General features: G+C 42.6%; 1 long non-coding RNA gene across 2 annotated transcripts; it reads right to left on the bottom strand.

Annotated features, from left to right (window-relative positions):
* Positions 7,865-9,787, bottom strand: LOC110393805. Of its 2 annotated transcripts, none has more exons than XR_002435213.1 (2): positions 9,674-9,787; positions 7,865-9,591 (listed from the first exon to the last, which is right to left on the bottom strand). It is a non-coding gene; the product is annotated as an uncharacterized LOC110393805 (long non-coding RNA). The 2 variants fall into 2 exon arrangements; XR_002435214.1 differs by having other exon boundaries at positions 7,865-8,071.

The raw sequence follows: 11,331 nt of genomic DNA, 5'->3' as shown, positions 1-11,331 counted from the left end.
CCTAAGAGGAATTTAAACCGTTTCCTCACTTCTGTTGGCATTGTTGAGCTCTGAGTGATGTCTGTTTGCATCTTCATCTGTGTGGTGATGATACAAACACAGGTAATGCCTCATGTTGGGTGTGATTTTGTTATTAAATAATTTAATTATTACATAAATATCATTGTGTAGTATACTAATAGAATTTATGATAATCCCGCCAAATTTGGATGATTGATACTCTGGAAGGCAAGGCTCAGTTCAGAGGGACCTGAAAAAGCGGAAGGAATGGGCCAACAGGAACTTCATGAAATTTGACAACAGCAGTAGCTAAGTCCTGCAGTTTTGGAATTGAGCCATCCAGTTGATCAGTGCAAGCTGGGGACTCTCTGGCTAGCTCCCACTTCAAAGACTTGGAGCCACTGGTGGGCAGCAGATTTGCAAGGGATCAATAGTGTGCCCTTATGTTAATGAGGGCGTAGCCAAATGGTCAAGAGAAACAGTTCTTTTCCTCTGCTCATCGCTATTGAGGTGACATCTGGAATACTGTCTCCAGTTTGGGCCCCCTAGAACAAGGCACTTTCTGACTAATTGGAAGGAATCCAGTAGAGAGGCACCAAGATGGTTAGAGGTCTGAAGCTTGTGATGTATGGGAAGAGGCTGAGAGAGTGGCTTCTGCTCAGCCTGGAAGAAGTCTGAGGGGTGTTCCACTGCAGCCCTTCACTACCTATGAAGTGATAACAGAGAAGATGGAGCCGTGCTCTTTTCTGAGATGGAGAACAAAAGAGCAAGAGGCAGCAGATATGAGTAGAAATCAAGAAGGGTTCTAGCTGGACGGAGGGAAGAGCCTCTTCACCACATGCAGTTAAGCTCTGCAGTAAGTTGCCCAGAAGTAATGGAATCTCTGTTGTGGGAGATTCTGGGGCATCAACTTGACAATGCCCTGAGTAACCTGATGTAGCCTTGAATTTAGCCTTGCTTGAAGCAAGTGTTTGGACTAGAGAGCTCCATAAGTTCTTCCCAAACTAAATGTTTCTATAATTCTGTAATAATATTATTAATTTTGCTTTTCAGAGGTATTGGGGAAGCAAGTTGCATGGCCAAAAATCTATCTGTCCTGTGATGCTCTACCTAAAGCTGCTAGCTATGCAACTTCAAGTCACTTTCAGGAGGCTGCTTTATTTACAACTCACTGAATTAAATGATTATAATAGTGATAAATAGCATTTTCCATCCTGTTATGCTTGGGAAATAATTTGTCAACCATAATAAAAAACACAGCTGAGTATAAATGAAAGGAAGCTGAAAACTCGCATACAAGCAAATTCAGAAATTAATTACGCTGGCACAAATGAAAGGAAAACACCTGGTGATTCGTGAATTACCACATTAGCACATGCTTTTTCCTGAAGCTGCAGAAGTACTTCATGCTATGTGACCTCCTTGATAGTTAGAAGGTTGGAAGGAGGGTAAGCAGGCAGAAGGTGCTGCATATGGTATCATAAAAGCAGAAGATGAGTCAGCTACTTCTCCACTCCATGCATTCTCATTTACCCAGAAGCAATCAAGCAGCACAATTCTTCAGGCTTCCTACCTTCTTCTCATGGGAGAGGAACCTCCAGAAAGAGCCAGCTGTTTGTGGCTTAGTTCCATGCAAGGCTGAAAGATATCTCGGTAGAGAGAATACAAAGGAAAGCATGCAAAGCAAACCTGGAGCTTACACAGATAGCATCTTCTGTGGGGAAATTTTCTAAATTCTAATAAGCAGGTTACCATACTTGAGGTTGCCTGATGTTGCAAGGCTTTCATGGTTGCTAAGGTGAGCCAGCCTTGAACTCCTAGGGCCAAAGCCCCTGTCATCAATGTTGCCTGTGTTTTATAACCTGCACTCTGTAAAATTTTTCCAGATTCATGTTTGAGACAAAACAAAACAAAACAAAAGAAGGTTTTGTTGGCATTTCTGATGGGTTTTTCCACCTAGAATCCGTCACAGCTTGGCACATCTGCTTGTAACAACTTTACATCATTCTGCTGCACAACAGATCCCAACATGGTTAATACACGTGGTTCCCCTGCCCACCTGGTCTTTCCTTCTCCCTGGTGTGCTCTGCATGGCTGCTCCTAGACAGGAAAGCTTTCTGTGAGGCATTTATTTTGACACCAGTTCTGAGATAAAGTTGTGTTGTCAAGTGCCCCTCCCTCACAAGCACTTGGAAAAAACAAAGGGACTGAACAAAGAACTAATGTATTCGAAGTGACCGGCCCTAGAGCCCAGCTGTTAACATCGCAACAGTGACTAATGTTGTGATTCAGCTATGTCCCGCTGGGAGCAAAATGGAATAACACTGGAAGCGCAGTTGGTTTGGGCATTCAGCACTGCACAAGCAGGTCTGCTCCTTTCGGAGAGCACAGCTGGTGCCTGCCCTGTACATGATTTCTTGCAAGGAAGGTATGTGGAGTTACCTACCTCCTTATCACTGAACAGGAAAAATCTGACTCTTGGCCTGACCTTTTGGCCAGCTCCTCTGCAGCACTCAGCTGTAATTCCTAATGTGTGTGTATATATACAGGGGAAACCTGGACCCAAATAAAGGCCAAAGCTGAAACAAACTATTCTGTTATTCTTTCCACTGTAATACCCATAAGGCTTTCAAACCCAAAGCATAACTACATGTACATTTTCTGCAGCATTTGAGACAGCTTTATCTCAAAGCCATTTCTGCTTCTTTCTGTACTGGCCATAAAAAGTTCAAAGATTCTTTCCCATTGGAAGTGATCTGAAGAGAGAATGTATTTCTTGCCGCGAATTCCACTGGCAGATGATGTGATCAGGTTGCTGTCTACTCAATAATTCGTGCATCAGCTTTCAGAGAGAGAAAGTTGGACACTGCCCACAGTAGCCACGGTAAATTCTAATGTAACAAACTGGGTATGTATGGTGAGGGTCCGCCACGGTGAAGGTGGCAAAGGAGGCACCAGAGACAGTACCCACACCAGTGCACACAGTGATCATAAGTTATGGCAGGTAATTGTGGTCCTGGGAGAGCTTACGGATTCACTGGAAGGAAGGGAAAACAACAGAAGTTATTGCAGCCTCCTGAGGGACAAGCTTCAGATTATCCCACTTATTTCGTTTGAAAGCTACTGATGGGAGAACATGAATTTCTGGTAGGTAAGCAAGCCAGGCTGGGAAGGATGGGAAGTTGGGTGCCTAGAAAGTTAAAAGATTAGCAGGAAATTCTTCTTTGTACCTTTCTCCTGTATTACTTCACATGTCTGGAGCAGCCAATAGTTAATGCACCTTTCCAGCTTCCCAGCCTTTTCCCAAGAGATTCTGGAGTACGTTTGGATCATACCTTATAAGGGACCCTGTCACTGACACCATCAAAGGCCACTGTGGACTCCTTTTAAATGAAAAAATGGCAAGTTTTGGTAGGAGGGAAAGCATTCATAAATGTATTCCCTCCATCCTTGGCTAGGCAGGAATCTGTAAGCTTGTCTGACTCATTCCTGCTTTGTATAGCTGCACCTGATTTCATATGTTTTTAGGTAAGTTTTGTACAACGTACCAGCTGGAAAGAAAGTGGGAAGCTGCTGGTGTAACAAGTAATTGAAGTGTGTGCTTAACTTAATGAGCACAAGTACACATTTCTTTTGCCTTTGCATGGTTTAAAGTGACAGCTGTCTCTTCATGAGAGATGGTGCATAAATCAAAGAGCAGACAGCCCTGATTTACAATGTGGTTATACCATCTCTGTCATTGAAATAAATTCCAGGGAATAAATTACCTATTCAGGACACTTCTTTGAAGCGATCTGAGATTTTGCTACGTGGCGTGTAACAACAGAGAAATCGAAATGGTATTTTGTTTATCAGCACCTACATCCTTTTGTCCTCTAATACTGATGCTATAAAGCAAATGATCAGACCTTAAGTATACTTGTTACCTCATGAAGTTAAACAGCTAGCATAGACAGCTTCCAATGAACAGGGCCAAGCAACAAAAAGTTGTTTTGTTTTAATGTTTGTCCAGATTTTTCTCTATAAGAGAAAAAAAAAAAAAAACAGTAGCAGGATAGTACCTCCCTGTTTCCAACAGAAGAGTACTTCCAAAAGCTCCTTAAGAATGCCCTTAACTTCTCAGAGGCCAGGCTTATGCTAAGGGAAAACAGGCTTTTTTTAAGGACATTGTTTCCACCTCCCATCGTCCTTTCCTGCCCTTGGCTCCCATGCACCAGGGCTCCATGGGGGACAACACCGGCAAAGCTGAGTCAATATCAGAAATGTAAGAGGTTGATTCAAGTAGCTAGTCAAAATGTAATTAGGTATTAATTCAATTAAATTATTTCTATCTGGAAGAGAAGCATTGAGATATCTTTGGTGGAATCCACTCACTTGTAAGAAAATACAAAGTCTTACCTTCTTGTCCTCAGGAGGCTATAAGCAATAGGAAATTGCTTTTTATTTCACAGTTCCCTGACCAGAGAGACCTTTTGTTTGAGAGCTATATATTGAAAAGAGGTTTATTCTTCCCAGATCAATCATCTGCTGCTGCCTTATGGATAAAGCTACCAGATTGCTTGTGGTGAGGCAGAAACAGGGGGAGAATGGGACAGGGTAAGAGGGGAAGAAAAGCAAAGTTACACCAGCTGAGGTGTTATGTTCTAGACTGACCGAGCCAAAGGGAGCAAATTCAGAAGGCCAGCTGGCAAGAAAGTGCACTCCACTGAGACAGACAAGCACCTTTACATCCCTCCTTCTGTACTCTCACTGTTTTCCACTTTCTATCAGTAAGGCAAAAATCCAATGTAGTGACTCACAGTTAAACCTCAAATCATAGGAAAAAGCCCCACCCTCCCTTCATACTTCTGTCTCTTCCTTCCTAAGCAACACGATACTTTGGATTGGACCAGAGAAGTTACTTAAGGAAAGTTTTCCCTTCTCTTCCATCTTCAAGGTCAAAAGTAGTAAAAAACAAAACATTTTATCAGCACTAGGCAACTAGCAGAGGTCCAGGTTGGATATTAGGAACAATTTCTTCTGAGAATGAGTGGTGAGGCAGCGGAACAGGCTGCCTAGGAAAGTGGTGGAGTCACCGTCCCTGGAGGTGTTCAGGAGATGTGTAGATGTGGCACTGAGGGACATGGTTAGTGGGCATGCCAGGGATGGGCTGATGGTTGGACTTTATGATCTTGTAGGTCTTTTCCAGCCATAATGATTCTGTGATTCAGCTTAAATGAAAATAACCTTTAATTTAGTGTAAAGGGATCCAGATAATTCAGAAAGTATAAAGTGGCCCTGTGGAAACCATTCAGGGTTAACTACGGAATGCCATGAGACACAGTGGACAGGATACAGTGGATTCCCTGGATCACTCTGAATGCAGCAATGCTCAGTGCTGGAGTGTGTGCAGTGCCTCAGAGCCGTGTGCACCCAAAGAAGTCAGGAATAATTGGAGGTAGGGATAACCCTCACACTTCGCAGGGAGCTCTGATTTTGTCTGTTACTGCACCTAATTCCAACGGAAATTTGATCATGCTTTATGCTTGTCAAAAACTCTGGCATTCATACTGTGCTACGTGTGGGGCAGCTTTAGCCAGTCAGAGACTTTATTGCTAGGATATTTGAGGGCTCTGAACATGCTGTAAAAATATACAGGAAGATACCCTACCTTTCCAAAAGAATGTCTGACAATATTCATATATTGTATCTCATAATCTTTCAATATTGCTTGCAAATTCCATTCGGTGTTCTCGATGTGCTGTGAAAACAACTGTTTCATCTTGTCCTAGGCAAGATGTGAAGCAGGCATCTGTTTTGTATTTTTTTATATAAGATGGAAATGTTGAGATCAGTACAAATGAAAATTGTGCAGCTGGAAGAGACAGCCACCAAAATGTATCCCAGTGGCTCAGAGGAGAGCACAAGCACTGGTCCTAGGGGTCAGGAAGAGCAAGGCTGGGGTGGGGTTATCTCCCTCAACCTCTTACTGAGAGAAAGGCCAGCTGTGAGATCAGATCAGGTTGCTCAGGGCATTGTCCAGGTGAGTTCCAAATGACTCAGACATCTCACCATGTCTCTGGGTCTGTGTACGGCAGCGCCTGTATCTCATTATAAAGACAGTATTATCCATTTAAAATTCTGAAGCGCTTAAAGAGTTTGCTGTTTTCCCTCCAGTGCTCCTTCCTTTGCATCGAATACAGAGGGCCATTCGATACAGCATCATCATTTATTCATCTTTCATCACTCTCTTCTTTGTGAGACTGCCTCATAATATTCTCAGATTTAAACTAAAACAAATGCCTGTGCAGCCTCAGCCAATTTTGCATATCCGTTATTCCCAACCTCTTCAAATTTTCAAGTATTTAATACAGATCAACTGTTGAAGGTTACTGTATTTAAGCGCTTGACAATCCTAATCTTTTATCCTCCTGAGAATTGATTTCTCAGTCCCAGTCTGCTTTCTGTTTCACGGAGAGATTTTTAGCCATAACAAGATTCTGCATTTTTTATAGCTGCTAGGAAAGAATTTCCTCAAAGGTTTTTGACTGATTAGCTATATGAAGTTCACCTTTATCTGTCTGGGTTGTTCTCTTTTTAATTTCAAGTGATCAATTAAAACTCTGTCAGCGAGAGGTACAGGTCTTATGTGATACTTCTGAGTATCTAGATCATTGTTTTTCTGTTTTTTTTTTTAATCTGAAAACAAAATCAGAACAGAACAAAGCAGATGCTCAGCATTTTGATTATCCTTAACCACATAGCACTAAATCAGGTTCAGTAAGAAATTAAAATGTTTATTTTCTTTAGTAATATACATTATTTTATACCCTAATGTAACACACGTAGAATGCAACATATGTAAACATAAACAGCTAAACATTTACATTACATAATGTTATATAAAATATACATTTATATTCAATAATATGATTATTAATTAACCTATGAATAATTATCTTAGCATATGCACATAGTACGTGCTGAGTTACATAAATATACCAAAATACGCGTATAGAGTACACAGAAAAATTATAAGTATGAATATATCAGAATGAAATTTTAAAATATTCAAGGTATGAATGAAACAAGCATTTAGCATACATTCAAATCAATAAAATGAAATGTTAGCGTACGTGTACATTAACTAATCCCTCTCTACTCTGCCCTTGTGAACCCCCATCTGTAGTACTGCATCCAGGCCTGGGGTCCCAGTACACTGGGGACACCCAGTACCCAGGTGGATGCAAAGCTGTTGGAGCAGTCCAGAATAGGTCCATGGGGATGTCAGAGGGCTGGAGCACCTCTCCTATGAAGAAAGGTTGAGGGAGCTGCCCTTGTTCAGCCTGGAGAAGAAAAGGCTATGGGGAGACCAATTGTGGCCTTCCAGTACTTAAAAAGAGCATATAAGCAGGAGGGGGACTGACTTTTTAGGTGGTCTGATAGTGATAAGTGGGAATAGCTTTAAATGAAAAGAGGGGGGATTTAGATTAAATGTTAGGAGGCAGCTCTTCACTGAGAGGGCAGTGAGGCGGTGGCACAGGCTGCCCAGAGAAGCTGTGGTGCCCCACCCCTGGAGGCGCTCAAGGCCAGGTTGGATGGGGCCTGGAGCAGCCTGAGCTGGTGAGTGGCAGCTCTGCCCATGGCAGGGGGGTGGGGCTGGGTGGGCTTTGAGGTCCCTTCTGACTGGAGCCATTCTTTGATATATAATGCACGTTGCATATAAAGTATTCATTAATATTATTCTATCTGTACATAGTTATGACACGCATCATAGCTTCATTTGCAGCCCTTGAACATCAGCTTTATGTCCTTTACAAGCTTATGCGCGCACACCGACTGGGCCTTTTTGGAACAGACTATTCTTTTCTGTTTGGCTTTGTACCTGCCTTTTTGTTCATCAGATTGCTCTGGTGCTTCCTGTCCTCCTAAGACTTCATTATTACACACAAGCCCAGAACTGGCATGCCTTCAACACTGTCTGCAGAGAAAGTTGCCACTTGGAAATCACATAGCTTGCTAGCGATGTCCTTAACTGCTCCTTTAAGCACTCAAGGGACCTGCTCTTTTGTGGACACGTTTCCCTCAGGAGCTGGAATAAAACCAGTAAGCGCATCAGTGACTAAATGTACACTCCTGGAAAGCCATTGTTTGAGTGTTATGCATACACAGGGTGCCTCAGTTACATCTCTTCCTTTTAACATTGGATATTTGATCTTCATAATCCCTCTAACGTCTCTCTCATAAGTAGCCATCTGCAATATCTGCAGTTGCTTATTATTCCAACAGGTAGCAGTATTTCTGTTCCCCTCAGAAAGCTTCTCCAGCTTTCCTGATGTCTCCTTTGCCCGCCCACCTCCCACCCAGGGACAGCACATTCACTCAAAACCAATTTCACTTTCTTGCTTGGAAGCACCAAGCAGTTAGTGAATGGAGATGTCCACATAAGAATGAGCAGATGCTTTTTAAGAGGATGTTGACAGTCAGACCAGACAAGCTCTTCCCCTAAGCCAGGAATGAATGTGTTTTCATTTGGTGTGTGCAATGGTTCTGAGAAAGCATCTCTTGGGCACGGTGCTCCCATCAGTCCCATGCTACCCTGCTTCTCCAACACTGTGGGCTCATGAAGGCCTGGCCTAGATCCTGAAGTGGTGCTGGGAGCCAGTGTTTCCGAACAGCTTGTTGAACAAGGTCACCCCCCTCAGAATAATGTTTTATGTAATGAGAACTTGTGGAGCAGACGTCATGGGCTGCATATGCTTTGTTTTCTTCTGACAGGTCATTTCTGGGCCATCTCTCACATGGTATTATCCATAAGGGCAATTTATCGCTGCTGGGAAGTGAGCAGCTCTAGAGCTAGAGTCAATCTTTCTATCTTTGACTTTCGAGCTCTGCAGGCAAACACAGTGGCTTTCCAGTAATCATGATGCATTTGTTAAAATCCTGTCCCCAGCCCTTGCACAGAAACAATAGTCGACAGCTTTGCTTGGTGCTACCAGTCATAACTGCAAGTGTTGTCCTCACTGGCTCTTTGAGACTTTTTACTTCTTTTTATGATCAACATCTGCTGTTCAATTTTGCTCAGTAAGGCCCTTCCAGTGGCAATTTTTGCAATTGGCCTAACAAAAAGGTATCATTCACATAAGTCTCTGTACATTCTCCCTGTAAATCAATGGTAATTTGTTGGCAGTCGCTCATTTCCTACTGAGATCTCTCTGTTCTCCCATGTACTGGGTTTGTTTTTTTTAACGGTCTCCAACAAGCATAGCGTTTATGAAAATGCAGCATTTCAGTACAGCCATGTAAATGGCCAACTGATTCTACTGAAGTAGGTTTTACTGAACGTTTTCCTGCAGGAGTGGGCAAGCACTGGCACAGCTGCCCATGGAGGTGGTGGAATCTTCACCTCAGGACATTCCCAAGACCCAGCTGGGCCTTCAGCACCCTGCTCAAGCCTTGAGGCCGGCCCTTCTTGGTGGGGGGCTGCATTGTATCACCTCCACACACCCCTTCCAGCTGAGCTTGTTCTATTATTTCTATGCTTCTGTTTAGCAGATGGAGTCGATTTGAAATGTAGTTCAGTTTACCTCAGATTATAGCCTGGAAATTAATCTGGAGGGACAGAAAATTATTTCAGCTTTTTGTAGACATTTGGCAAAGAATATTGGAAAATACCCTGATTCATGATGTTTACCTTTTCAGATTGAATCTGGCTTGCAGCACTGTTTTGTGAACTTCAGTAAAGGATTGTACTTTCTGCTCTCCTTTCAATAACGTTCACAGAGGTCAGTACAGTTATTCTGTCACTGCGCTGCACCAAGACAGACAGAAAAGCCCCCCAGATTATTTTATACTATTAGTATTACATTACCCCTAGTACTTCTCAGTGACTTCAGATTATTTAACCCTGCAAAGCTTTCATATGGCATCAGTTCTTAATAAAGCATGTCACTTCCATGACCTGTTACAATTTGTCACAGGAAGTGTTAAAGAGTGGGTAATTATTTGAGGGCTTTAAGTCAGTTATTTTGTGTGCTGTCCTGAACATATGATGTGGATTCAAATCCTAATTGGATGTGAAAAGCATAATAACCAGATTTTCCATAGGGAACAGATAAACTGTTTGTCTGTCATGATGACAGCTTTTGTTATTTGACACACTCTAGGTTTTTCTTTTGCTCACCTTTTTCCAGGGCACGGTACAGCAGTGTTGCCTGAAAAGGTTTTGGTAAGAAGAAACAACCAGAAAAATAAACACAAGCCCTCCCCTCCCTCAACATTTTAAGAAAGAATACCCAGATTAACTAAACTGCTTCTGTTTTATCCAACTGCTGAAGTCCCATCCAAAGGGAAATAAGATTCAGTTGCTGTAGTATCATCTGTAAGACATTCTAGAGCATCAGCAGTGTCTCCAGAGGGCTGGATGATATCACACAGGCCCTGTGAGAGACTCAATAGCACACATTACTTTTCTCCACAGACAATTTGTTTTTGAGAAGGTCTCATGGGCCACCTAGAAGAACCAAAAGCGTGCTTGCTTTCACTACCTCCCACCAGTATTCCTTTCCAGAGAGGGATTTCTCAGCCTCTTTGACATGCGCCGTAGGCCAGGATTAGTGCCCCATGGCCTGTCATTCCTTCTGTGCTCAGACTTCTTTTCCAAAATGAGATAGCTGAGAAACTGCATTTCTTGCGCACTCAGATTTGATCACATGTCATTCATTCAATGTCCTAAATTCCCTCCGGTCAAAGCTCAGGCCCAGGCCTAGTACTGATGTGGAGCACATCAGGGTGCATGGCCACGTCCTTGCCAAAATCGAAGAAAGCGTGGGCTTTCCTGTACTGTCTAGTAAACAGATAATCCTGCGCTGATTTCAGGCTTCTATAGGAAATAAAAGAGTCCTAAAATTGCTCAGATATGCCCTTTCTATCTGAGACTCACAGTCATTAAATACAGCTCATACTCTGCCGCTAGAGACAACATAACATTTACAGCTGAGCATATGACTTAATAACAACAGGAACAATTCAAATCTGTAGATATCTCACATTGTTCTCATGCTGCAGCCTCTTTGGGTAAGAATGCAGCATTTTGAAGCATGGAACACAGTTCATGCCAGCCTCACACCTTCTACTGTGCTACTGTAGTAACAGTGTGGTGTGGTGATGTGGAGCCAGGGTGATGTGGAGCCAGGGTGGAGGCTTATTTCTAGTAACCCAATCTAATATTAACAATGTAATCTACAGTTTCAACTCAGTCATATTTTACTACCCTGATTTATGAAGTGAATCTTTCTGTATTCCTTCTGTATTTTGGCACATTCCACTGAATTAACTTGAATATTGCTAGTC

Source organism: Numida meleagris, chromosome 2 (assembly GCF_002078875.1).
Source record: "Numida meleagris isolate 19003 breed g44 Domestic line chromosome 2, NumMel1.0, whole genome shotgun sequence".
Taxonomy (NCBI): Eukaryota; Metazoa; Chordata; class Aves; order Galliformes; family Numididae; genus Numida; species Numida meleagris.
This window is presented reverse-complemented; position numbering and strand designations above follow the sequence as displayed.